Raw genomic sequence first — 27953 nt, forward strand, 5'->3', positions numbered from 1 at the left:
CAGGGCGACATTTTCTCAGAGTCAGCAGCTCTATTCAGCAGAAAAAGTCGCCCTGTGTAATACAATGTAACTATGGAAAGATGGATATCATTTTAAAGCTCTCTTTCTCCTCTTTCTGACGACCCCTAAATCGTCACCCTACGCCTTTTAGTTTTCTGTATTTTCGTGATCGAAATCGCAGCCATGTCAATTTCAATCGCGAAAATAGCGAAAACTAAAAGGCGTAGTGCGGCGATTTATATATCATTGGAAAGAGGAGAAAGAGAGCTTTAAAATGATATGCACCTTTCCATAGTTTCTGCACTGCTCGGAGTCCCTTTAACCCGCACTTGCCTAGCCAAAACTTCTTCAAGTAAAATTGCTGCTTCTACAATAAGAAACATTGTATAAAACTTAATTACTAAGCCACAGCACCTACATGAAATATAATAGTGACTGGCTTCTGTGGCACAAAACTCATTGGTTTTGCCACAGCTTTCATTATCATATTTTGGAAGTTGCACAACATTCTTTTCAACAATTTTGTCCTAAAAGTTTTCCATTCCCTTTTAGGTGGACTATGTGTATACTCTTAGGCAGGGAAAAGTAGGCCTGAAAAACTATTGAAAAAAAAATGTTAAAAAACTGAGAATGCAAATGCAAAGAAAAAAGAGTGCTGTGCCACAATAACCAATAACAGTATAGCAATATGTGGGCGCTGTGGCTTAGTTGGTTAAAGCGCCTGTCTAGTAAACAGGAGATCCTGAGTTCAACTCTCAGCAGTGCCTTTGCTCATCTTATTATCACCAAGTCATTGCCTGCTGTTTACATTCCAGATTTTCGGGATCACGTCTTTGAGCTTCACCCATATTTGCTCACAGGAAACTTGCATTCCCTATGCCCACTGTTTCCACCACATCTGAACAAAGACATTTTCTTATCAGTTTGGTTTGATGTACTACCTTCCATCTCTGACAATAGGTAAAGGTCACTAACAAGTCTTTTGGGATGCTATGCTCAACATGGATGGGAGCTTAACCCGCACTTGCCTAGCCAAAACTTCTTCAAGTAAAATTGCTGCTTCTACAATAAGAAACATTGTATAAAACTTAATTACTAAGCCACAGCACCTACATGAAATATAATAGTGACTGGCTTCTGTGGCACAAAACTCATTGGTTTTGCCACAGCTTTCATTATCATATTTTAGAAGTTGCACAACATTCTTTTCAACAATTTTGTCCTAAAAGTTTTCCATTCCCTTTTAGGTGGACTATGTGTATACTCTTAGGCAGGGAAAAGTAGGCCTGAAAAACTATTGAAAAAAAAATGTTAAAAAACTGAGAATGCAAATGCAAAGAAAAAAGAGTGCTGTGCCACAATAACCAATAACAGTATAGCAATATGTGGGCGCTGTGGCTTTGTTGGTTAAAGCGCCTGTCTAGTAAACAGGAGATCCTGAGTTCAACTCTCAGCAGTGCCTTTGCTCATCTTATTATCACCAAGTCATTGCCTGCTGTTTACATTCCAGATTTTCGGGATCACGTCTTTGAGCTTCACCCATATTTGCTCACAGGAAACTTGCATTCCCTATGCCCACTGTTTCCACCACATCTGAACAAAGACATTTTCTTATCAGTTTGGTTTGATGTACTACCTTCCATCTCTGACAATAGGTAAAGGTCACTAACAAGTCTTTTGGGATGCCATGCTCAACATGGATGGGAGCTTAACCCGCACTTGCCTAGCCAAAACTTCTTCAAGTAAAATTGCTGCTTCTACAATAAGAAACATTGTATAAAACTTAATTACTAAGCCACAGCACCTACATGAAATATAATAGTGACTGGCTTCTGTGGCGCAAAACTCATTGGTTTTGCCACAGCTTTCATTATCATATTTTGGAAGTTGCACAACATTCTTTTCAACAATTTTGTCCTAAAAGTTTTCCATTCCCTTTTAGGTGGACTATGTGTATACTCTTAGGCAGGGAAAAGTAGGCCTGAAAAACTATTGAAAAAAAAATGTTAAAAAACTGAGAATGCAAATGCAAAGAAAAAAAAGTGCTGTGCCATAATAACCAATAACTGTATTGCAGCATGTGGGCGCTGTGGCTTAGTTGGTTAAAGCGCCTGTCTAGTTAACAGGAGATCCTGAGTTCAACTCTCAGCAGTGCCTTTGCTCATCTTATTATCACCAAGTCATTGCCTGCTGTTTACATCCCAGATTTTCGGGATCACGTCTTTGAGCTTCACCCATATTTGCTCACAGGAAACTTGCATTCCCTATGCCCACTGTTTCCACCACATCTGAACAAAGACATTTTCTTATCAGTTTGGTTTGATGTACTACCTTCCATCTCTGACAATAGGTAAAGGTTACTAACAAGTCTTTTGGGATGCTATGCTCAACATGGATGGGAGCTTAACCTGCACTTGCCTAGCCAAAACTTCTTCAAGTAAAATTGCTGCTTCTACAATAAGAAACATTGTATAAAACTTAATTACTAAGCCACAGCACCTACATGAAATATAATAGTGACTGGCTTCTGTGGCACAAAACTCATTGGTTTTGCCACAGCTTTCATTATCATATTTTGGAAGTTGCACAACATTCTTTTCAACAATTTTGTCCTAAAAGTTTTCTATTCCCTTTTAGGTGGACTATGTGTATGCTCTTAGGCAGGGAAAAGTAGGCCTGAAAAACTATTGAAAAAAAATGTTAAACTGAGAATGCTAATGCAAACAAAAAAGAGTGCTGTAGCACGATAACCAATATCTGTAATGCAGCATGTGGGTCCTGTGGCTTAGCTGGTTAAAGCGCCTGTCTAGTAAACAGGAGATCCTGAGTTCAACTCTCAGCAGTGCCTTTGCTCATCTTATTATCACCAAGTCATTGCCTGCTGTTTACATCCCAGATTTTCGGGATCACGTCTTTGAGCTTCACCCATATTTGCTTACAGGAAACTTGCATTCGCTATGCCCACTGTTTCCACCACATCGGAACAAAGACATTTTCTTAGCAGTTTGGTTTGATGTACTACCTTCCATCTCTGACAATAGGTAAAGGTCACTAACAAGTCTTTTGGGATGCTATGCTCAACATGGATGGGAGCTTAACCCGCACTTGCCTAGCCAAAACTTCTTCAAGTAAAATTGCTGCTTCTACAATAAGAAACATTGTATAAAACTTAATTACTAAGCCACAGCACCTACATGAAATATAATAGTGACTGGCTTCTGTGGCACAAAACTCATTGGTTTTGCCACAGCTTTCATTATCATATTTTGGAAGTTGCACAACATTCTTTTCAACAATTTTGTCCTAAAAGTTTTCCATTCCCTTTTAGGTGGACTATGTGTATACTCTTAGGCAGGGAAAAGTAGGCCTGAAAAACTATTGAAAAAAAAATGTTAAAAAACTGAGAATGCAAATGCAAAGAAAAAAGAGTGCTGTGCCACAATAATCAATAACTGTATTGCAGCATGTGGGCGCTGTGGCTTAGTTGGTTAAAGCGCTTGTCTAGTAAACAGGAGATCCTGAGTTCAACTCTCAGCAGTGCCTTTGCTCATCTTATTATCACCAAGTCATTGCCTGCTGTTTACATCCCAGATTTTCGGGATCACGTCTTTGAGCTTCACCCATATTTGCTCACAGGAAACTTGCATTCCCTATGCCCACTGTTTCCACCACATCTGAACAAAGACATTTTCTTATTAGTTTGGTTTGATGTACTACCTTCCATCTCTGACAATAGGTAAAGGTCACTAACAAGTCTTTTGGGATGCTATGCTCAACATGGATGGGAGCTTAAAGGGACTCCGAGCAGTGCAAAAACTATGGAAAGATGCATATCATTTTAAAGCTCTCTTTCTCCTCTTTCCAATGATATATAAATCGCCGTCCTACGGCTTTTAGTTTTCGCTATTTTCGCGATTGAAATTGCCGTGGCAGCGATTTCGATCGTGAAAATAGAGAAAACTAAAAGGTGTAGGGCAACGATTTAGGGGTCGTCAGAAAGAGGAGAAAGAGAGCTTTAAAATGATATCCATCTTTCCATAGTTACATTGTATTACACAGGGCGACATTTTCTCAGAGTCAGCAGCTCTATTCAGCAGAAAAAGTCGCCCTGTGTAATACAATGTAACTATGTAAAGATGGATATCATTTTAAAGCTCTCTTTCTCCTCTTTCTGACGACCCCTAAATCGTCACCCTACGCCTTTTAGTTTTCTGTATTTTCGTGATCGAAATTGCAGCCATGTCAATTTCAATCGCGAAAATAGCGAAAACTAAAAGGCGTAGTGCGGCGATTTATATATCATTGGAAAGAGGAGAAAGAGAGCTTTAAAATGATATGCATCTTTCCATAGTTTCTGCACTGCTCGGAGTCCCTTTAACCCGCACTTGCCTAGCCAAAACTTCTTCAAGTAAAATTGCTGCTTCTACAATAAGAAACATTGTATAAAACTTAATTACTATGCCACAGCACCTACATGAAATATAATAGTGACTGGCTTCTGTGGCACAAAACTCATTGGTTTTGCCACAGCTTTCATTATCATATTTTGGAAGTTGCACAACATTCTTTTCAACAATTTTGTCCTAAAAGTTTTCCATTCCCTTTTAGGTGGACTATGTGTATACTCTTAGGCAGGGAAAAGTAGGCCTGAACAACTATTGAAAAAAAAATGTTAAAAAACTGAGAATGCAAATGCAAAGAAAAAAGAGTGCTGTGCCACAATAGACAATAACTGTATTGCATCATTTGGGCGATGTGGCTTAGTTGGTTAAAGCGCCTGTCTAGTAAACAGAAGATCCGGAGTTCAACTCTCAGCACTGCCTTTGCTCATCTTATTATCACCAAGTCATTGCCTGCTGTTTACATCCCAGATTTTCGGGATCACGTCTTTGAGCTTCACCCATATTTGCTCACAGGAAACTTGCATTCGCTATGCCCACTGTTTCCACCACATCTGAACAAAGACATTTTCTTATCAGTTTGGTTTGATGTACTACCTTCCATCTCTGACAATAGGTAAAGGTCACTAACAAGTCTTTTGGGATGCTATGCTCAACATGGATGGGAGCTTAACCCGCACTTGCCTAGCCAAAACTTCTTCAAGTAAAATTGCTGCTTCTACAATAAGAAACATTGTATAAAACTTCATTACTAAGCCACAGCACCTACATAAAAATATAATAGTGACTGGCTTCTGTGGCACAAAACTCATTGGTTTTGCCACAGCTTTCATTATCATATTTTGGAAGTTGCACAACATTCTTTTCAACAATTTTGTCCTAAAAGTTTTCCATTCCCTTTTAGGTGGACTATGTGTATACTCTTAGGCAGGGAAAAGTAGGCCTGAAAAACTATTGAAAAAAAAATGTTAAAAAACTGAGAATGCAAATGCAAAGAAAAAAAGAGTGCTGTGCCACAATAACCAATAACCAATAACTATGTTGCAGCATGTGGGCGCTGTGGCTTTGTTGGTTAAAGCGCCTGTCTAGTAAACAGGAGATCCTGAGTTCAACTCTCAGCAGTGCCTTTGCTCATCTTATTATCACCAAGTCATTGCCTGCTGTTTACATCCCAGATTTTCGGGATCACGTCTTTCAGCTTCACCCATATTTGCTCACAGGAAACTTGCATTCCCTATGCCCACTGTTTCCACCACATCTGAACAAAGACATTTTCTTATCATTTTGGTTTGATGTACTACCTTCCATCTCTGACAATAGGTAAAGGTCACTAACAAGTCTTTTGGGATGCTATGCTCAACATGGATGGGAGCTTAAAGGGACTCCGAGCAGTGCAAAAACTATGGAAAGATGCATATCATTTTAAAGCTCTCTTTCTCCTCTTTCCAATGATATATAAATCGCCACCCTACGCCTTTTAGTTTTCGCTATTTTCGCGATTGAAATTGCCGCGGCTGCGATTTCGATCGTGAAAATAGAGAAAACTAAAAGGTGTAGGGCAACGATTTAGGGGTCGTCAGAAAGAGGAGAAAGAGAGCTTTAAAATGATATCCATCTTTTCATAGTTACATTGTATTACACAGGGCGACATTTTCTCAGAGTCAGCAGCTCTATTCAGCAGAAAAAGTCGCCCTGTGTAATACAATGTAACTATGGAAAGATGGATATCATTTTAAAGCTCTCTTTCTCCTCTTTCTGACGACCCCTAAATCGTCACCCTACGCCTTTTAGTTTTCTGTATTTTCGTGATCGAAATCGCAGCCATGTCAATTTCAATCGCGAAAATAGCGAAAACTAAAAGGCGTAGTGCGGCGATTTATATATCATTGGAAAGAGGAGAAAGAGAGCTTTAAAATGATATGCATCTTTCCATAGTTTCTGCACTGCTCGGAGTCCCTTTAACCCGCACTTGCCTAGCCAAAACTTCTTCAAGTAAAATTGCTGCTTCTACAATAAGAAACATTGTATAAAACTTAATTACTATGCCACAGCACCTACATGAAATATAATAGTGACTGGCTTCTGTGGCACAAAACTCATTGGTTTTGCCACAGCTTTCATTATCATATTTTGGAAGTTGCACAACATTCTTTTCAACAATTTTGTCCTAAAAGTTTTCCATTCCCTTTTAGGTGGACTACGTGTATACTCTTAGGCAGGGAAAAGTAGGCCTGAAAAACTATTGAAAAAAAAATGTTAAAAAACTGAGAATGCAAATGCAAGAAAAAAGAGTGCTGTGCCACAATAGACAATAACTGAATTGCATCATGTGGGCGCTGTGGCTTAGTTGGTTAAAGCGCCTGTCTAGTAAACAGGAGATCCTGAGTTCAACTCTCAGCAGTGCCTTTGCTCATCTTATTATCACCAAGTCATTGCCTGCTGTTTACATCCCAGATTTTCGGGATCACGTCTTTGAGCTTCACCCATATTTGCTCACAGGAAACTTGCATTCGCTATGCCCACTGTTTCCACCACATCTGAACAAAGACATTTTCTTATCAGTTTGGTTTGATGTACTACCTTCCATCTCTGACAATAGGTAAAGGTCACTAACAAGTCTTTTGGGATGCTATGCTCAACATGGATGGGAGCTTAACCCGCACTTGCCTAGCCAAAACTTCTTCAAGTAAAATTGCTGCTTCTACAATAAGAAACATTGTATAAAACTTAATTACTAAGCCACAGCACCTACATAAAAATATAATAGTGACTGGCTTCTGTGGCACAAAACTCATTGGTTTTGCCACAGCTTTCATTATCATATTTTGGAAGTTGCACAACATTCTTTTCAACAATTTTGTCCTAAAAGTTTTCCATTCCCTTTTAGGTGGACTATGTGTATACTCTTAGGCAGGGAAAAGTAGGCCTGAAAAACTATTGAAAAAAAAATGTTAAAAAACTGAGAATGCAAATGCAAAGAAAAAAGAGTGCTGTGCCACAATAACCAATAGCTGTATTGCAGCATGTGGGTGCTGTGGCTTAGTTGGTTAAAGCGCCTGTCTAGTAAACAGGAGATCCTGAGTTCAACTCTCAACAGTGCCTTTGCTCATCTTATTATCACCAAGTCATTGCCTGCTGTTTACATCCCAGATTTTCGGGATCACGTCTTTGAGCTTCACCCATATTTGCTCACAGGAAACTTGCATTCCCTATGCCCACTGTTTCCACCACATCTGAACAAAGACATTTTCTTATCAGTTTGGTTTGATGTACTACCTTCCATCTCTGACAATAGGTAAAGGTCACTAACAAGTCTTTTGGGATGCTATGCTCAACATGGATGGGAGCTTAACCCGCACTTGCCTAGCCAAAACTTCTTCAATTAAAATTGCTGCTTCTACAATAAGAAACATTGAATAAAACTTAATTACTAAGCCACAGCACCTACATGAAATATAATAGTGACTGGCTTCTGTGGAACAAAACTCATTGGTTTTGCCACAGCTTTCATTATCATATTTTGGAAGTTGCACAACATTCTTTTCAACAATTTTGTCCTAAAAGTTTTCCATTCCCTTTTAGGTGGACTATGTGTATACTCTTAGGCAGGGAAAAGTAGGCCTGAAAAACTATTAAAAAAAAAAAATGTTAAAAAACTGAGAATGCAAATGCAAAGAAAAAAGAGTGCTGTGCCACAATAACTAATAACTGTATTGCAGCATGTGGGCGCTGTGGCTTAGTTGGTTAAAGCGCCTGTCTAGTAAACAGGAGATCCTGAGTTCAACTCTCAGCAGTGCCTTTGCTCATCTTATTATCACCAAGTCATTGCCTGCTGTTTACATCCCAGATTTTCGGGATCACGTCTTTGAGCTTCACCCATATTTGCTCACAGGAAACTTGCATTCCCTATGCCCACTGTTTCCACCACATCTGAACAAAGACATTTTCTTATCAGTTTGGTTTGATTTACTACCTTCCATCTCTGACAATAGGTAAAGGTCACTAACAAGTCTTTTGGGATGCTATGCTCAACATGGATGGGAGCTTAACCCACACTTGCCTAGCCAAAACTTCTTTAAGTAAAATTGCTGCTTCTACAATAAGAAACATTGTATAAAACTTAATTACTAAGCCACAGCACCTACATGAAATATAATAGTGACTGGCTTCTGTGGCACAAAACTCATTGGTTTTGCCACAGCTTTCATTATCATATTTTGGAAGTTGCACAACATTCTTTTCAACAATTTTGTCCTAAAAGCTTTCCATTCCCTTTTAGGTTGACTATGTGTATGCTCTTAGGCAGGGAAAAGTAGGCCTGAAAAACTATTGAAAAAAAAATGTTAAACTGAGAATGCTAATGCAAACAAAAAAGAGTGCTGTGCCACAATAACCAATAACTGTATTGCAGCATGTGGGCGCTGTGGCTTAGCTGGTTAAAGCGCCTGTCTAGTAAACAGGAGATCCTGAGTTCAACTCTCAGCAGTGCCTTTGCTCATCTTATTATCACCAAGTCATTGCCTGCTGTTTACATCCCAGATTTTCGGGATCACGTCTTTGAGCTTCACCCATATTTGCTTACAGGAAACTTGCATTCGTTATGCCCACTGTGTCCACCACATCGGAACAAAGACATTTTCTTAGCAGTTTGGTTTGATGTACTACCTTCCATCTCTGACAATAGGTAAAGGTCACTAACAAGTCTTTTGGGATGCTATGCTCAATATGGATGGGAGCTTAACCCGCACTTGCCTAGCCAAAACTTCCTCAAGTAAAATTGCTGCTTCTACAATAGGAAACATTGTATAAAACTTAATCACTAAGCCACAGCACCTACATGAAATATAATAGTGACTGGCTTCTGTGGCACAATACTCATCGGTTTTGCCACAGCTTTTATTATCATATTTTGGAAGTTGCACAACATTCTTTTCAACAATTTTGTCCTAAATTTTTCCATTCCCTTTTAGGTCGACTATGTGTATACTCATAGGCAGGGAAAAGTAGGCCTGAAAAACTATTGAAAAAAAAAGTTAAAAGACTGAGAATGCAAATGCAAAGAAAAAAGAGTGCTGTGCCACAATAACCAATAACTGCTAATAAGCGTATGGGTGCTGTGGCTTAGTTGGTTAAAGCGCCTGTCTAGTAAACCAGAGTTCTAGAGTTCAACTCTCAGCAGTGCCTTTGCTCATCTTATTATCACCAAGTCATTGCCTGCTTTTTACATCCCAGATTTTCGGGATCACGTCTTTGAGCTTCACCCATATTTGCTCACAGGAAACTTGCATTCCCTATGCCCACTGTTTCCACCACATCTGAACAAAGACATTTTCTTATCAGTTTGGTTTGATGTACTACCTTCCATCTCTGACAATAGGTAAAGGTCACTAACAAGTCTTTTGGGATGCTATGCTCAACATGGATGGGAGCTTAACCCGCACTTGCCTAGCCAAAACTTCTTCAAGTAAAATTGCTGCTGTTACAATAAGAAACATTGTATAAAACTTAATTACTAAGCCACAGCACCTACATGAAATATAATAGTGACTGGCTTCTGTGGCACAAAACTCATTGGTTTTGCCACAGCTTTCATTATCATATTTTGGAAGTTGCACAACATTCTTTTCAACAATTTTGTCCTAAAAGTTTTCCATTCCCTTTTAGGTGGACTATGTGTATACTCTTAGGCAGGGAAAAGTAGGCCTGAAAAACTATTGAAAAAAAAATGTTAAAAAACTGAGAATGCAAATGCAAAGAAAAAAGAGTGCTGTGCCACAATAACCAATAACTGTATTGCAGCATGTGGGTGCTGTGGCTTAGTTGGTTAAAGTGCCTGTCTAGTAAACAGGAGATCCTGAGTTCAACTCTCAGCAGTGCCTTTGCTCATCTTATTATCACCAAGTCATTGCCTGCTGTTTACATCCCAGATCTTCGGGATCACGTCTTTGAGCTTCACCCATATTTGCTCACAGGAAACTTGCATTCCCTATGCCCACTGTTTCCACCACATCTGAACAAAGACATTTTCTTATCAGTTTGGTTTGATTTACTACCTTCCATCTCTGACAATAGGTAAAGGTCACTAACAAGTCTTTTGGGATGCTATGCTCAACATGGATGGGAGCTTAACCCACACTTGCCTAGCCAAAACTTCTTTAAGTAAAATTGCTGCTTCTACAATAAGAAACATTGTATAAAACTTAATTACTAAGCCACAGCACCTACATGAAATATAATAGTGACTGGCTTCTGTGGCACAAAACTCATTGGTTTTGCCACAGCTTTCATTATCATATTTTGGAAGTTGCACAACATTCTTTTCAACAATTTTGTCCTAAAAGTTTTCCATTCCCTTTTAGGTTGACTATGTGTATGCTCTTAGGCAGGGAAAAGTAGGCCTGAAAAACTATTAAAAAAAAAAATGTTAAACTGAGAATGCTAATGCAAACAAAAAAGAGTGCTGTGCCACAATAACCAATAACTGTATTGCAGCATGTGGGCGCTGTGGCTTAGCTGGTTAAAGCGCCTGTCAAGTAAACAGGAGATCCTGAGTTCAACTCTCAGCAGTGCCTTTGCTCATCTTATTATCACCAAGTCATTGCCTGCTGTTTACATCCCAGATTTTCGGGATCACGTCTTTGAGCTTCACCCATATTTGCTTACAGGAAACTTGCATTCGCTATGCCCACTGTTTCCACCACATCGGAACAAAGACATTTTCTTAACAGTTTGGTTTGATGTACTACCTTCCATCTCTGACAATAGGTAAAGGTCACTAACAAGTCTTTTGGGATGCTATGCTCAATATGGATGGGAGCTTAACCCGCACTTGCCTAGCCAAAACTTCTTCAAGTAAAATTGCTGCTTCTACAATAGGAAACATTGTATAAAACTTAATCACTAAGCCACAGCACCTACATGAAATATAATTGTGACTGGCTTCTGTGGCACAATACTCATCGGTTTTGCCACAGCTTTTATTATCATATTTTGGAAGTTGCACAACATTCTTTTCAACAATTTTGTCCTAAATTTTTCCATTCCCTTTTAGGTCGACTATGTGTATACTCATAGGCAGGGAAAAGTAGGCCTGAAAAACTATTGAAAAAAAAAGTTAAAAGACTGAGAATGCAAATGCAAAGAAAAAAGAGTGCTGTGCCACAATAACCAATAACTGCTAATAAGCGTATGGGTGCTGTGGCTTAGTTGGTTAAAGCGCCTGTCTAGTAAACCGGAGTTCTTGAGTTCAACTCTCAGCAGTGCCTTTGGTTGGTTAAAGCGCCTGTCTAGTAAACAGGAGATCCTGAGTTCAACTCTCAGCAGTGCCTTTGCTCATCTTATTATCACCAAGTCATTGCCTGCTGTTTACATCCCAGATTTTCGGGATCACGTCTTTGAGCTTCACCCATATTTGCTCACAGGAAACTTGCATTCCCTATGCCCACTGTTTCCACCACATCTGAACAAAGACATTTTCTTATCAGTTTGGTTTGATGTACTACCTTCCATCTCTGACAATAGGTAAAGGTCACTAACAAGTCTTTTGGGATGCTATGCTCAACATGGATGGGAGCTTAAAGGGACTCCGAGCAGTGCAAAAACTATGGAAAGATGCATATCATTTTAAAGCTCTCTTTCTCCTCTTTCCAATGATATAGTTCTTGAGTTCAACTCTCAGCAGTGCCTTTGCTCATCTTATTATCACCAAGTCATTGCCTGCTGTTTACATCCCAGATTTTCGGGATCACGTCTTTGAGCTTCACCCATATTTGCTCACAGGAAACTTGCATTCCCTATGCCCACTGTTTCCACCACATCTGAACAAAGACATTTTCTTATCAGTTTGGTTTGATGTACTACCTTCCATCTCTGACAATAGGTAAAGGTCACTAACAAGTCTTTTGGGATGCTATGCTCAACATGGATGGGAGCTTAAAGGGACTCCGAGCAGTGCAAAAACTATGGAAAGATGCATATCATTTTAAAGCTCTCTTTCTCCTCTTTCCAATGATATATAAATCGCCGCCCTACGCCTTTTAGTTTTTGCTATTTTCGCGATTGAAATTGCCGCGGCTGCGATTTCGATCGTGAAAATAGAGAAAACTAAAAGGTGTAGGGCAACGATTTAGGGGTCGTCAGAAAGAGGAGAAAGAGAGCTTTAAAATGATATCCATCTTTCTATAGTTACATTGTATTACACAGGGCGACATTTTCTCAAAGTCAGCAGCTCTATTCAGCAGAAAAAGTCGCCCTGTGTAATACAATGTAACTATGGAAAGATGGATATCATTTTAAAGCTCTCTTTCTCCTCTTTCTGACGACCCCTAAATCGTCACCCTACGCCTTTTAGTTTTCTGTATTTTCGTGATCGAAATCGCAGCCATGTCAATTTCAATCGCGAAAATAGCGAAAACTAAAAGGCGTAGTGCGGCGATTTATATATCATTGGAAAGAGGAGAAAGAGAGCTTTAAAATGATATGCACCTTTCCATAGTTTCTGCACTGCTCGGAGTCCCTTTAACCCGCACTTGCCTAGCCAAAACTTCTTCAAGTAAAATTGCTGCTTCTACAATAAGAAACATTGTATAAAACTTAATTACTAAGCCACAGCACCTACATGAAATATAATAGTGACTGGCTTCTGTGGCACAAAACTCATTGGTTTTGCCACAGCTTTCATTATCATATTTTGGAAGTTGCACAACATTCTTTTCAACAATTTTGTCCTAAAAGTTTTCCATTCCCTTTTAGGTGGACTATGTGTATACTCTTAGGCAGGGAAAAGTAGGCCTGAAAAACTATTGAAAAAAAAATGTTAAAAAACTGAGAATGCAAATGCAAAGAAAAAAGAGTGCTGTGCCACAATAACCAATAACAGTATAGCAATATGTGGGCGCTGTGGCTTAGTTGGTTAAAGCGCCTGTCTAGTAAACAGGAGATCCTGAGTTCAACTCTCAGCAGTGCCTTTGCTCATCTTATTATCACCAAGTCATTGCCTGCTGTTTACATTCCAGATTTTCGGGATCACGTCTTTGAGCTTCACCCATATTTGCTCACAGGAAACTTGCATTCCCTATGCCCACTGTTTCCACCACATCTGAACAAAGACATTTTCTTATCAGTTTGGTTTGATGTACTACCTTCCATCTCTGACAATAGGTAAAGGTCACTAACAAGTCTTTTGGGATGCTATGCTCAACATGGATGGGAGCTTAACCCGCACTTGCCTAGCCAAAACTTCTTCAAGTAAAATTGCTGCTTCTACAATAAAAAACATTGTATAAAACTTAATTACTAAGCCACAGCACCTACATGAAATATAATAGTGACTGGCTTCTGTGGCACAAAACTCATTGGTTTTGCCACAGCTTTCATTATCATATTTTGGAAGTTGCACAACATTCTTTTCAACAATTTTGTCCTAAAAGTTTTCCATTCCCTTTTAGGTGGACTATGTGTATACTCTTAGGCAGGGAAAAGTAGGCCTGAAAAACTATTGAAAAAAAAATGTTAAAAAACTGAGAATGCAAATGCAAAGAAAAAAGAGTGCTGTGCCACAATAACCAATAACAGTATAGCAATATGTGGGCGCTGTGGCTTTGTTGGTTAAAGCGCCTGTCTAGTAAACAGGAGATCCTGAGTTCAACTCTCAGCAGTGCCTTTGCTCATCTTATTATCACCAAGTCATTGCCTGCTGTTTACATTCCAGATTTTCGGGATCACGTCTTTGAGCTTCACCCATATTTGCTCACAGGAAACTTGCATTCCCTATGCCCACTGTTTCCACCACATCTGAACAAAGACATTTTCTTATCAGTTTGGTTTGATGTACTACCTTCCATCTCTGACAATAGGTAAAGGTCACTAACAAGTCTTTTGGGATGCCATGCTCAACATGGATGGGAGCTTAACCCGCACTTGCCTAGCCAAAACTTCTTCAAGTAAAATTGCTGCTTCTACAATAAGAAACATTGTATAAAACTTAATTACTAAGCCACAGCACCTACATGAAATATAATAGTGACTGGCTTCTGTGGCGCAAAACTCATTGGTTTTGCCACAGCTTTCATTATCATATTTTGGAAGTTGCACAACATTCTTTTCAACAATTTTGTCCTAAAAGTTTTCCATTCCCTTTTAGGTGGACTATGTGTATACTCTTAGGCAGGGAAAAGTAGGCCTGAAAAACTATTGAAAAAAAAATGTTAAAAAACTGAGAATGCAAATGCAAAGAAAAAAGAGTGCAGTGCCACAATAACCAATAACTGTATTGCAGCATGTGGGCGCTGTGGCTTAGTTGGTTAAAGCGCCTGTCTAGTAAACAGGAGTTCCTGAGTTCAACTCTCAGCAGTGCCTTTGCTCATCTTATTATCACCAAGTCATTGCCTGCTGTTTACATCCCAGATTTTCGAATCACGTCTTAGAGCTTCACCCATATTTGCTCACAGAAAACTTGCATTCGCTATGCCCACTGTTTCTACCACATCTGAACAAAGACATTTTCTTATCAGTTTGGTTTGATGTACTACCTTCCATCTCTGACAATAGGTAAAGGTCACTAACAAGTCTTTTGGGATGCTATGCTCAACATGGATGGCAGCTTAACCCGCACTTGCCTAGCCAAAACTTCTTCAAGTAAAATTGCTGCTTCTACAATAAGAAACATTGTATAAAACTTAATTACTAAGCCACAGCACCTACATGAAATATAATAGTGACTGGCTTCTGTGGCACAAAACTCATTGGTTTTGCCACAGCTTTCATTATCATATTTTGGAAGTTGCACAACATTCTTTTCAACAATTTTGTCCTAAAAGTTTTCCATTCCCTTTTAGGTGGACTATGTGTATACTCTTAGGCAGGGAAAAGTAGGCCTGAAAAACTATTGAAAAAAAAATGTTAAAAAACTGAGAATGCAAATGCAAAGAAAAAAGAGTGCTGTGCCACAATAACCAATAACAGTATAGCAGCATGTGGACACTGTGGCTTAGTTAGTTAAAGCGCCTGTCTAGTAAACAGGAGATCCTGAGTTCAACTCTCAGCAGTGCCTTTGCTCATCTTATTATCACCAAGTCATTGCCTGCTGTTTACATCCCAGATTTTCGGGATCACGTCTTTGAGCTTCACCCATATTTGCTCACAGGAAACTTGCATTCCCTATGCCCACTGTTTCCACCACATCTGAACAAAGACATTTTCTTATCAGTTTGGTTTGATGTACTACCTTCCATCTCTGACAATAGGTAAAGGTCACTAACAAGTCTTTTGGGATGCTATGCTCAACATGGATGGGAGCTTAACCCGCACTTGCCTAGCCAAAACTTCTTCAAGTAAAATTGCTGCTTCTACAATAAGAAACATTGTATAAAACTTAATTACTAAGCCACAGCACCTACATGAAATATAATAGTGACTGGCTTCTGTGGCACAAAACTCATTGGTTTTGCCACAGCTTTCATTATCATATTTTGGAAGTTGCACAACATTCTTTTCAACAATTTTGTCCTAAAAGTTTTCCATTCCCTTTTAGGTGGACTATGTGTATACTCTTAGGCAGGGAAAAGTAGGCCTGAAAAACTATTGAAAAAAAAATGTTAAAAAACTGAGAATGCAAATGCAAAGAAAAAAGAGTGCTGTGCCACAATAACCAATAACTGTATTGCAGCATGTGGGCGCTGTGGCGTAGTTGGTTAAAGTGCCTGTCTAGTAAACAGGAGATCCTGAGTTCAACTCTCAGCAGTGCCTTTGCTCATCTTATTATCACCAAGTCATTGCCTGCTGTTTACATCCCAGATTTTCGGGATCACGTCTTTGAGCTTCACCCATATTTGCTCACAGGAAACTTGCATTCCCTATGCCCACTGTTTCCACCACATCTGAACAAAGACATTTTCTTATCAGTTTGGTTTGATGTACTACCTTCCATCTCTGACAATAGGTAAAGGTCTGTAATGCTATGTTTTTGGCGTTGCTAAGGCCTCACACTCGACTCACACTAGCACACAGACTAGGTAAATACATAGCTTACGACTTCACACTGTATTAGGATATTTATTCAATTATTTACATTATTTACAGGTATAGCAGTGAATCATGGATAAGTAATAGAGTAAAGAATCAATACATTACCGGATATTGCATCATCACTCCGTATCGGGGGACCAGCGATCGTCAGGAGGCAGCGCATACACAACATCACACAACTCGTCAGTAGTGGAGAGTCCCATCAGAGCAAGGGAAATCTCTCTTTCTTATACTCATAGCTCCACCCATTTTCCCTATTGCATCCTGGGGATGCACAGGCATGAGCTTCACTATGGTTGGATGACTTATAGTCAATATTTTCATAAATAGAACTAGTTCTAGTTAAGTTGCGCATTCCCTGAAACAGTTAATTCAGGGTTACGCGCTTATTGCAACACAATGTTATATAACCATATCACGTGCCACGCATGCTCAGTACTTGTTGTGACTGGGTGGGTTCGTCCTTCAGCCTATCCACAACGTGGAAGTATGATTCATCCCTCGTGATAACCGCGTGAACACAGCGCACAGCCGTATGTTTTTATAACTTGCAGTAACCTTTTGTTCTTCTGTCAATGGTTTTCTTATGGAGAATGGTGCATCACTACTAAAAGATCAAAATATGTCCTATCTGCCTACAGACTAGCTTGCTAATGTGTTTCTTACCTAACAGCCAGTCATTCACACAGACTCTTCAGACTTGTATCACATTCGGTCCTTAGTGATGACCATTAACATATGAAACCATGACAACTTTTTTCCTCTTACAACAGATCCCATATGCCACATACCAGTTCCATCTGGATAGGATAACTATAACAATCATTACAATCAAAAAATAGGATGAACTATACACTTCATCATTGTTTCTGCTGATGGCGAATAACCCATAAATACATCCCACCAATGGTGAGAGGTGGCATCTGCTATGGCAGAGCCCACTTTAACAATTTTGTTTGCAATCATGGCAGTACTGAGCTGGTGTACGATTATACTTCTATTCAACTTTTTAATAGCACTTTTTCACTTCCGTTAGATTTTTCAACAATCCGCTTTAGTTTAGTCAGGTTTAGATCCCAATTGGGAACTTCCAAACCTTGGCCTTGCCAGGAAACCTTTGTAGTTAACGCTATATCAGGCATCAACATAAAAGTTTCATTTTCCCATTGGAATACAGTGATATTGTGTATACATCCTGCAAAAGGCACCCTCATTTTAGGGACCACCTGACGATCTGTCACTACACATACCACTTGAGGTGTTATTTCCACCATCCAGCGGTATGTTATAGGCATTATGGTCCGCCCACATTTGTTTACAGTGTTCTGTAACAAACAAGGTTCATATGCAGTAGACTGTAACTTACATATTTTACTGTTTAAAGTATTATCACAAAAAGTCAAATCATCTGTTCTGTTGCTGTCATCAATAACCTGTCCATAAAACGTAGGTACCCAGAAGTGCTGATCACCTTCTGGCCCAATTAATAATGGCAAAATAACATTCTTACACATTATACTACTTTTAGTAACATTGTAAAGTGTCAATTGTCCCATGCAAAATGTATCATTGCACATCACTTTAGGTGCTTTGATATCTATCCAGTGATCAGTTCTTATCATGGAACTGAACACGGTCCTCCAAACCTCCTCATTTCCAGTCAACAACATAGTTTGAAATAACTCTCTGTTGTTGCTGTTGTAAGGTTTGCATGGAACAGATAGTCCAGTTTACAATTCTAGTTATATTAACATCTGTTTCATACATAACAGAGGCACTTGCGTTAATTAAGCCAAGCAAATCATCATCTATTTTAGCTTGTAATTTTAAATGGCGCCCATATAGTTGGCATCCATTTAGCTTGTAATTTTAAAACATCATTTATTTTACTTCCAACGTTATGCAATCTATTTGCTAATGTTTCAATATCAAAACTATTAAGAGTTCCAGTCAATGTCCCATATCCATCTAACAAAGTGTCATACCACTCTCTCCGTATTTGGTGTGGTTTAGAACAGTTTATGGCAGCTGGAAACGTGATTTTAGCATGAATCACAGTCTTTTAGGCATGTTGCCCACCTTTACACAAGTGGAAGGTAGTCTCTTTATATGCCCAGGGTCCACTTTAGCATCCATCATATCCACAAATATCAAAGTAGGCCCCACCGAGACATGGTCCATTGAAAGTAACATTGAGAACGTCACATGCTTGCCTAGCATTACCGGTAAAGTTTCTCTGTAGACAACTCTTGGTTTTATTTCCCCACACGAAAGTCACCGTGGATCCCCTGTATCGGTTACTCGAATACCTGAAGTCCTTGCATTAACGCAACAGCTTTCCAACCACACGATACCAAGGATTCCAAGGACAATGCCATAGACATGGAGATCAATCTGCAAAAAACCCAAACAAGTGTGACTTATTCTTGCAAATAACATTTTTCCTGTGGGATATATTCCCACTTTTCCTGTTCTGGCCTCATTACCAGCAGAGTTCGGTCCTTGCCTACTGCAATCACACCTGCTGGAGGAGGCGGTCCTTGGGGATTCTGACCCACATTTTAGCTCCAACATTTACTGTATTAGTAGAACCAAAATATTCATCACCCTTTACTGATGGGCTTCCCTCTCTACAAATAAAGGAATTAGGGTCCCTTTACACTTAATCAGCTGCTGTTAACTGTAATCAAAAAATAACAACTGATGTACAGTCCAGCGTCCGTGTCCCCCTATGGCCTCTTTCACACCATACACTGAAAAAACATTGAAATCTTTTCACAGTGCATTGCCATTGGGGAAAAAACAACAACAACAAAAAACAAGAAAAAACAAACAACAACAAAATTGTATGCGTACTACTACTAATGCATACCAGCGCATTAAGTGTAAAAGGGCCCTCAGGAGAACCTGGGCTATACAACTCTTTGGCCTGTGTATACACAGTGTCCTCCCCTAAAAACTTTAACCCATCCTCTCTCCTCTTCCAATAATTAACTCACTATTTCCCAGGTTAATCATGATCACTTTAATTTATTCTTGATAGTCGGAGTCAATTACTCCTCCTATTACTATAGCTCCTTTCTGAGCAAAACTGAATTGGGTAGCTATTTGCCCATAATGTTAGTCAGGTATTTTACATCCTATACCTGTGGGAATGGTTGTAACCTGTGAGGGGTTAATGATAACAACTTCTAAAGCATGCAAATCCAACCCAGCTGATACAGGTTTTCCCCTATATGGAGCTACCGCATCCTTATGCATTTTTCAATAAGAAATCGTTTCTACTTTAACCACCCCACCAGCTAGTTTCTGGTATAAACAAAAATCTGTCATCTTCACAGTTTGTTTGTATTATTCTAAACTAGCATATGCATACATTCTAGCATCTTTAACAGAGGTATTCTTAAACATATAATACACTATATCAGTAAGGTCTCAAAGCAAACTTCATACAATTCATTAGAAACAACTCAATTCACACTTCATCATCAACACATTCTGCCACTTCACGCCATTCAGCTAATCAGTACAACATTCAACCCTAGAGAAACCAGACATTTCTCTGCAAGACAAACAAATCTCATTTAGTAACTAATGACCTTAGCCCGTTTAAAAAAAAAACAAGCTAGGCCTTTCGCTGCGCATGCATGTGCCCGCTGTGCACATGCACCCGCCACGCGCGTGCCCTCATACACCGTTGCGCACACGCTAGCCGCCTCTGGCCCTATCCTCCCTCAACTTTTCCCCTGTGTTTCTGCGCCCCTCCCTGCACATGTGCAGTGCTAAAAAAAAAAAAAAAAAAACTCTGAATAGACGCAGAGACACTGGCATATTATATAAAAAGGTTTTCCAGTCTAATTACGCAATATTTTCATTCTACATTGCCATAATAGACTTCACAATTCTATTTCTTTCACACGGTCTCATCTAATCTAGCTTTCTTAGCTCAACAGGTAAACAATTTCACTCCTGCACAATTATAGCTAGAAACCAGGGGAAAAATTGCTGGCAGAGATGTCACCGTGACACCATAATCACATTTAACCCTGTAACCAAAAAAAAAATAAAAAAAAAAAATGAGCATTTGCAGGGATTTGGAAGTTCTAGCAAAACCCAGCACAACACACAGTGCTGCACCAAACACACAACGCACGCACACAAGAAAGTTGCTTTACTATTTCTCACCCCTTTAACCATTTATTTTATCAAACAAGATGCATGTCCCATGAAGTAAGAGGTCAATTTTTTTTTTTTACAGCATGTACTCCTGAATGAAAAATAATGCTTGCCAAGCACCCCCAGCTGAGGAGAGCAGCATCTCAAACACTCACTGGCTCACACACATTCCCTAGGAGCACTCACCTCCCGTGCACAAATGCATTTTTTTTTAAAAACATTCCTCTATGCATTCAATTAAACAAAAACCAGACATATGAATACACGATTAATCAGGACTCGCTATAACGGATTCACCATATAAAACATTCACTAGAAACAACAATGTTAACCCACCTGTCTTGTCCAGATTATATTACCATTTCAATTCTGCCAGTGCAGTCAGATACTGTCACTTTAAGGAATTTGCTTTACAAGTTTAAACACAGCACTCCAAGATTATACTCCGAAATCTACCAACAAAGACACAGACTGTATTAAAAACCGTAGTAGTAAAAGCTGAGATTCACTGTCAGGTTACTCTCTGCCCCTTTTTCCCATCCATATTTTATCATTAAAAATATGGGGTTTTCCTTAAGAGGGACAAAAACAGCAGTAACAACCTAAAGAAAGTTCCCAGCTATTCCTAATCTTTTCAAATGGAACAAAATACATTTGTGCTAAACACTTCCAATTCCAGTTCAATGCACATTGTCCTATTTCTTGTGCAATGATCAGTGGCAGAGTTTGGCTTCCTTTTATTCACAGAAGCTCCCTGCTCCACTGATAACAATCCAAAATGTGTCATCACAGGAGCCTCTTCCCCAGCTACTTCCTCCAGTACATTTATTTTACCAGCTGCAGATTCTGTTACATGTTGGTATTTATCTGCAGCTGCCTGTGATGACACTTGTGCAACTATCACTCTGTCATCCTACTCTAGTTCCTTTTTCTAACAGGACTAGCCTTTTTCCAACAGGAATACCCTCAAGTAAAGTAACAACATTGAGGGATTCTGATTCTTTCAACCTACACAATCTTTGTTGAAGCTTTCTATAAGCTGTCAACAACATCCCACTATGCCGCCTGAGAGCGACATCATGCCCCGCCTTAACAGGGCCCCCCTCTAGAGTCTTATCTACATCTAGAGAGAGCAACAACATCACCCGCTTTAACGGGGAACCACTATATTCCAGCATCAGGCAGCGTCCCTCAACCTCAAGTTGAGCCTGTTCCGCCTTTTCTTGATCCTGGAACGCCTTCTGCAATCGCTTGTGCACACCACGATATGCAGAGGCCAACACCCAGCTCCTTCTAGCTAGGGTAACTGCATCACCTACCTTGGCAGGGAGTTTTTCAAGTACTTGAACTAAATCAACCGGTTCTGATTCTTTTAACTGCTTATCCCATGATTCTGCCAACCCATGGCTAGCTAATTCCACTGCTATAATATTATACGGAGACTCGGTCCAGCCGGGGATCTCCGCAGGTTCTTTTAGGCATTTGGCCTTTTTCTTAAACATATTGCCTTACTTTTGGCACACTGCCAACTGGGCGTGGCTTTGACCAGAGGTGCCCCTCAACTTCTAGACACCAATGGTCAAACTTCCCACAGGTAAATTTTGCTTAGTTCAAAAGATATCTTGACTTGAAACTAAGTGGGAGGAGCTACTGACTCCAAACTTTGCCCACACCTGTAATCTGTCCTAAGATATATACATGTCAAGTATCAAGTCAATATACCATACAGGGGCAATTTTACAAAGATTTATATTAATTGCCCCACTAACTGGCAAAATGCCAAATTTTGCAAAATTACACCCAGAGACCCACAGAATCATAGGCAATATATTTCAGAGGTCAAAAGTCATCCTCGTCGCCATTTATGTAATGCTATGTTTTTGGCGTTGCTAAGGCCTCACACTCGACTCACACTAGCACACAGACTAGGTAAATACATAGCTTACGACTTCACACTGTATTAGGATATTTATTCAATTATTTACATTATTTACAGGTATAGCAGTGAATCATGGATAAGTAATAGAGTAAAGAATCAATACATTACCGGATATTGCATCATCACTCCGTATCGGGGGACCAGCGATCGTCAGGAGGCAGCGCATACACAACATCACACAACTCGTCAGTAGTGGAGAGTCCCATCAGAGCAAGGGAAATCTCTCTTTCTTATACTCATAGCTCCACCCATTTTCCCTATTGCATCCTGGGGATGCACAGGCATGAGCTTCACTATGGTTGGATGACTTATAGTCAATATTTTCATAAATAGAACTAGTTCTAGTTAAGTTGCGCATTCCCTGAAACAGTTAATTCAGGGTTACGCGCTTATTGCAACACAATGTTATATAACCATATCACGTGCCACGCATGCTCAGTACTTGTTGTGACTGGGTGGGTTCGTCCTTCAGCCTATCCACAACGTGGAAGTATGATTCATCCCTCGTGATAACCGCGTGAACACAGCGCACAGCCGTATGTTTTTATAACTTGCAGTAACCTTTTGTTCTTCTGTCAATGGTTTTCTTATGGAGAATGGTGCATCACTACTAAAAGATCAAAATATGTCCTATCTGCCTACAGACTAGCTTGCTAATGTGTTTCTTACCTAACAGCCAGTCATTCACACAGACTCTTCAGACTTGTATCACAAGGTCACTAACAAGTCTTTTGGGATGCTATGCTCAACATGGATGGGAGCTTAAAGGGACTCCGAGCAGTGCAAAAACTATGGAAAGATGCATATCATTTTAAAGCTCTCTTTCTCCTCTTTCCAATGATATATAAATCGCCGCCCTACGCCTTTTAGTTTTTGCTATTTTCGCGATTGAAATTGCCGCGGCTGCGATGTCGATCGTGAAAATAGAGAAAACTAAAAGGTGTAGGGCAACGATTTAGGGGTCGTCAGAAAGAGGAGAAAGAGAGCTTTAAAATGATATCCATCTTTCTATAGTTACATTGTATTACACAGGGCGACATTTTCTCAGAGTCAGCAGCTCTATTCAGCAGAAAAAGTCGCCCTGTGTAATACAATGTAACTATGGAAAGATGGATATCATTTTAAAGCTCTCTTTCTCCTCTTTCTGACGACCCCTAAATCGTCACCCTACGCCTTTTAGTTTTCTGTATTTTCGTGATCGAAATCGCAGCCATGTCAATTTCAATCGCGAAAATAGCGAAAACTAAAAGGCGTAGTGCGGCGATTTATATATCATTGGAAAGAGGAGAAAGAGAGCTTTAAAATGATATGCACCTTTCCATAGTTTCTGCACTGCTCGGAGTCCCTTTAACCCGCACTTGCCTAGCCAAAACTTCTTCAAGTAAAATTGCTGCTTCTACAATAAGAAACATTGTATAAAACTTAATTACTAAGCCACAGCACCTACATGAAATATAATAGTGACTGGCTTCTGTGGCACAAAACTCATTGGTTTTGCCACAGCTTTCATTATCATATTTTGGAAGTTGCACAACATTCTTTTCAACAATTTTGTCCTAAAAGTTTTCCATTCCCTTTTAGGTGGACTATGTGTATACTCTTAGGCAGGGAAAAGTAGGCCTGAAAAACTATTGAAAAAAAAATGTTAAAAAACTGAGAATGCAAATGCAAAGAAAAAAGAGTGCTGTGCCACAATAACCAATAACAGTATAGCAATATGTGGGCGCTGTGGCTTAGTTGGTTAAAGCGCCTGTCTAGTAAACAGGAGATCCTGAGTTCAACTCTCAGCAGTGCCTTTGCTCATCTTATTATCACCAAGTCATTGCCTGCTGTTTACATTCCAGATTTTCGGGATCACGTCTTTGAGCTTCACCCATATTTGCTCACAGGAAACTTGCATTCCCTATGCCCACTGTTTCCACCACATCTGAACAAAGACATTTTCTTATCAGTTTGGTTTGATGTACTACCTTCCATCTCTGACAATAGGTAAAGGTCACTAACAAGTCTTTTGGGATGCCATGCTCAACATGGATGGGAGCTTAACCCGCACTTGCCTAGCCAAAACTTCTTCAAGTAAAATTGCTGCTTCTACAATAAGAAACATTGTATAAAACTTAATTACTAAGCCACAGCACCTACATGAAATATAATAGTGACTGGCTTCTGTGGCGCAAAACTCATTGGTTTTGCCACAGCTTTCATTATCATATTTTGGAAGTTGCACAACATTCTTTTCAACAATTTTGTCCTAAAAGTTTTCCATTCCCTTTTAGGTGGACTATGTGTATACTCTTAGGCAGGGAAAAGTAGGCCTGAAAAACTATTGAAAAAAAAATGTTAAAAAACTGAGAATGCAAATGCAAAGAAAAAAGAGTGCTGTGCCACAATAACCAATAACCAATAACTGTATTGCAGCATGTGGGTGCTGTGGCTTAGTTGGTTAAAGCGCCTGTCTAGTAAACAGGAGTTCCTGAGTTCAACTCTCAGCAGTGCCTTTGCTCATCTTATTATCACCAAGTCATTGCCTGCTGTTTACATCCCAGATTTTCGAATCACGTCTTAGAGCTTCACCCATATTTGCTCACAGGAAACTTGCATTCGCTATGCCCACTGTTTCTACCACATCTGAACAAAGACATTTTCTTATCAGTTTGGTTTGATGTACTACCTTCCATCTCTGACAATAGGTAAAGGTCACTAACAAGTCTTTTGGGATGCTATGCTCAACATGGATGGGAGCTTAACCCGCACTTGCCTAGCCAAAACTTCTTCAAGTAAAATTGCTGCTTCTACAATAAGAAACATTGTATAAAACTTAATTACTAAGCCACAGCACCTACATGAAATATAATAGTGACTGGCTTCTGTGGCACAAAACTCATTGGTTTTGCCACAGCTTTCATTATCATATTTTGGAAGTTGCACAACATTCTTTTCAACAATTTTGTCCTAAAAGTTTTCCATTCCCTTTTAGGTGGACTATGTGTATACTCTTAGGCAGGGAAAAGTAGGCCTGAAAAACTATTGAAAAAAAAATGTTAAAAAACTGAGAATGCAAATGCAAAGAAAAAAGAGTGCTGTGCCACAATAACCAATAACAGTATAGCAATATGTGGGTGCTGTGGCTTAGTTGGTTAAAGCGCCTGTCTAGTAAACAGGAGATCCTGAGTTCAACTCTCAGCAGTGCCTTTGCTCATCTTATTATCACCAAGTCATTGCCTGCTGTTTACATTCCAGATTTTCGGGATCACGTCTTTGAGCTTCACCCATATTTGCTCACAGGAAACTTGCATTCCCTATGCCCACTGTTTCCACCACATCTGAACAAAGACATTTTCTTATCAGTTTGGTTTGATGTACTACCTTCCATCTCTGACAATAGGTAAAGGTCACTAACAAGTCTTTTGGGATGCCATGCTCAACATGGATGGGAGCTTAACCCGCACTTGCCTAGCCAAAACTTCTTCAAGTAAAATTGCTGCTTCTACAATAAGAAACATTGTATAAAACTTAATTACTAAGCCACAGCACCTACATGAAATATAATAGTGACTGGCTTCTGTGGCGCAAAACTCATTGGTTTTGCCACAGCTTTCATTATCATATTTTGGAAGTTGCACAACATTCTTTTCAACAATTTTGTCCTAAAAGTTTTCCATTCCCTTTTAGGTGGACTATGTGTATACTCTTAGGCAGGGAAAAGTAGGCCTGAAAAACTATTGAAAAAAAAATGTTAAAAAACTGAGAATGCAAATGCAAAGAAAAAAGAGTGCTGTGCCACAATAACCAATAACCAATAACTGTATTGCAGCATGTGGGCGCTGTGGCTTAGTTGGTTAAAGCGCCTGTCTAGTAAACAGGAGTTCCTGAGTTCAACTCTCAGCAGTGCCTTTGCTCATCTTATTATCACCAAGTCATTGCCTGCTGTTTACATCCCAGATTTTCGAATCACGTCTTAGAGCTTCACCCATATTTGCTCACAGGAAACTTGCATTCGCTATGCCCACTGTTTCTACCACATCTGAACAAAGACATTTTCTTATCAGTTTGGTTTGATGTACTACCTTCCATCTCTGACAATAGGTAAAGGTCACTAACAAGTCTTTTGGGATGCTATGCTCAACATGGATGGGAGCTTAACCCGCACTTGCCTAGCCAAAACTTCTTCAAGTAAAATTGCTGCTTCTACAATAAGAAACATTGTATAAAACTTAATTACTAAGCCACAGCACCTACATGAAATATAATAGTGACTGGCTTCTGTGGCACAAAACTCATTGGTTTTGCCACAGCTTTCATTATCATATTTTGGAAGTTGCACAACATTCTTTTCAACAATTTTGTCCTAAAAGTTTTCGATTCCCTTTTAGGTGGACTATGTGTATACTCTTAGGCAGGGAAAAGTAGGCCTGAAAAACTATTGAAAAAAAAATGTTAAAAAACTGAGAATGCAAATGCAAAGAAAAAAGAGTGCTGTGCCACAATAACCAATAACAATATAGCAATATGTGGGCGCTGTGGCTTAGTTGGTTAAAGCGCCTGTCTAGTAAACAGGAGATCCTGAGTTCAACTCTCAGCAGTGCCTTTGCTCATCTTATTATCACCAAGTCATTGCCTGCTGTTTACATTCCAGATTTTCGGGATCACGTCTTTGAGCTTCACCCATATTTGCTCACAGGAAACTTGCATTCCCTATGCCCACTGTTTCCACCACATCTGAACAAAGACATTTTCTTATCAGTTTGGTTTGATGTACTACCTTCCATCTCTGACAATAGGTAAAGGTCACTAACAAGTCTTTTGGGATGCCATGCTCAACATGGATGGGAGCTTAACCCGCACTTGCCTAGCCAAAACTTCTTCAAGTAAAATTGCTGCTTCTACAATAAGAAACATTGTATAAAACTTAATTACTAAGCCACAGCACCTACATGAAATATAATAGTGACTGGCTTCTGTGGCGCAAAACTCATTGGTTTTGCCACAGCTTTCATTATCATATTTTGGAAGTTGCACAACATTCTTTTCAACAATTTTGTCCTAAAAGTTTTCCATTCCCTTTTAGGTGGACTATGTGTATACTCTTAGGCAGGGAAAAGTAGGCCTGAAAAACTATTGAAAAAAAAATGTTAAAAAACTGAGAATGCAAATGCAAAGAAAAAAGAGTGCTGTGCCACAATAACCAATAACAGTATAGCAGCATGTGGACACTGTGGCTTAGTTAGTTAAAGCGCCTGTCTAGTAAACAGGAGATCCTGAGTTCAACTCTCAGCAGTGCCTTTGCTCATCTTATTATCACCAAGTCATTGCCTGCTGTTTACATCCCAGATTTTCGGGATCACGTCTTTGAGCTTCACCCATATTTGCTCACAGGAAACTTGCATTCCCTATGCCCACTGTTTCCACCACAT

At 39.5% G+C, this 27953-nt stretch overlaps 1 long non-coding RNA gene and 14 other non-coding genes across 15 annotated transcripts; 14 read left to right on the plus strand and 1 right to left on the minus strand.

Moving 5' to 3' along the window:
- Positions 1-693: 693 nt before the first annotated feature.
- On the plus strand, positions 694-767 carry TRNAT-AGU (transfer RNA threonine (anticodon AGU)). The gene has a single exon. It is a non-coding gene; the product is annotated as a tRNA-Thr (tRNA).
- Positions 768-2083: 1316 nt separating this feature from the next.
- Positions 2084-2157, plus strand: TRNAT-AGU (transfer RNA threonine (anticodon AGU)). The gene has a single exon. It is a non-coding gene; the product is annotated as a tRNA-Thr (tRNA).
- Positions 2158-3469: 1312 nt separating this feature from the next.
- Positions 3470-3543, plus strand: TRNAT-AGU (transfer RNA threonine (anticodon AGU)). The gene has a single exon. It is a non-coding gene; the product is annotated as a tRNA-Thr (tRNA).
- Positions 3544-6732: 3189 nt separating this feature from the next.
- Positions 6733-6806, plus strand: TRNAT-AGU (transfer RNA threonine (anticodon AGU)). Its single transcript has one exon. It is a non-coding gene; the product is annotated as a tRNA-Thr (tRNA).
- Positions 6807-8125: 1319 nt separating this feature from the next.
- On the plus strand, positions 8126-8199 carry TRNAT-AGU (transfer RNA threonine (anticodon AGU)). Its single transcript has one exon. It is a non-coding gene; the product is annotated as a tRNA-Thr (tRNA).
- A 618-nt stretch (positions 8200-8817) lies between these two features.
- TRNAT-AGU (transfer RNA threonine (anticodon AGU)) lies at positions 8818-8891 on the plus strand. The gene has a single exon. It is a non-coding gene; the product is annotated as a tRNA-Thr (tRNA).
- Positions 8892-10205: 1314 nt separating this feature from the next.
- On the plus strand, positions 10206-10279 carry TRNAT-AGU (transfer RNA threonine (anticodon AGU)). Its single transcript has one exon. It is a non-coding gene; the product is annotated as a tRNA-Thr (tRNA).
- Positions 10280-13292: 3013 nt separating this feature from the next.
- Positions 13293-13366, plus strand: TRNAT-AGU (transfer RNA threonine (anticodon AGU)). The gene has a single exon. It is a non-coding gene; the product is annotated as a tRNA-Thr (tRNA).
- Positions 13367-14682: 1316 nt separating this feature from the next.
- TRNAT-AGU (transfer RNA threonine (anticodon AGU)) lies at positions 14683-14756 on the plus strand. The gene has a single exon. It is a non-coding gene; the product is annotated as a tRNA-Thr (tRNA).
- A 1679-nt stretch (positions 14757-16435) lies between these two features.
- Positions 16436-22638, minus strand: LOC137539049 (uncharacterized). Its single transcript, XR_011024921.1, has 2 exons — positions 20937-22638; positions 16436-18818 (listed from the first exon to the last, which is right to left on the minus strand). It is a non-coding gene; the product is annotated as an uncharacterized lncRNA (long non-coding RNA).
- A 1623-nt stretch (positions 22639-24261) lies between these two features.
- On the plus strand, positions 24262-24335 carry TRNAT-AGU (transfer RNA threonine (anticodon AGU)). Its single transcript has one exon. It is a non-coding gene; the product is annotated as a tRNA-Thr (tRNA).
- A 628-nt stretch (positions 24336-24963) lies between these two features.
- On the plus strand, positions 24964-25037 carry TRNAT-AGU (transfer RNA threonine (anticodon AGU)). Its single transcript has one exon. It is a non-coding gene; the product is annotated as a tRNA-Thr (tRNA).
- A 620-nt stretch (positions 25038-25657) lies between these two features.
- On the plus strand, positions 25658-25731 carry TRNAT-AGU (transfer RNA threonine (anticodon AGU)). The gene has a single exon. It is a non-coding gene; the product is annotated as a tRNA-Thr (tRNA).
- Positions 25732-26359: 628 nt separating this feature from the next.
- TRNAT-AGU (transfer RNA threonine (anticodon AGU)) lies at positions 26360-26433 on the plus strand. Its single transcript has one exon. It is a non-coding gene; the product is annotated as a tRNA-Thr (tRNA).
- A 620-nt stretch (positions 26434-27053) lies between these two features.
- On the plus strand, positions 27054-27127 carry TRNAT-AGU (transfer RNA threonine (anticodon AGU)). The gene has a single exon. It is a non-coding gene; the product is annotated as a tRNA-Thr (tRNA).
- Positions 27128-27953: the final 826 nt, after the last annotated feature.

This window comes from Hyperolius riggenbachi, chromosome 11 (genome assembly GCF_040937935.1).
Source record: "Hyperolius riggenbachi isolate aHypRig1 chromosome 11, aHypRig1.pri, whole genome shotgun sequence".
Classification (NCBI taxonomy): Eukaryota; Metazoa; Chordata; class Amphibia; order Anura; family Hyperoliidae; genus Hyperolius; species Hyperolius riggenbachi.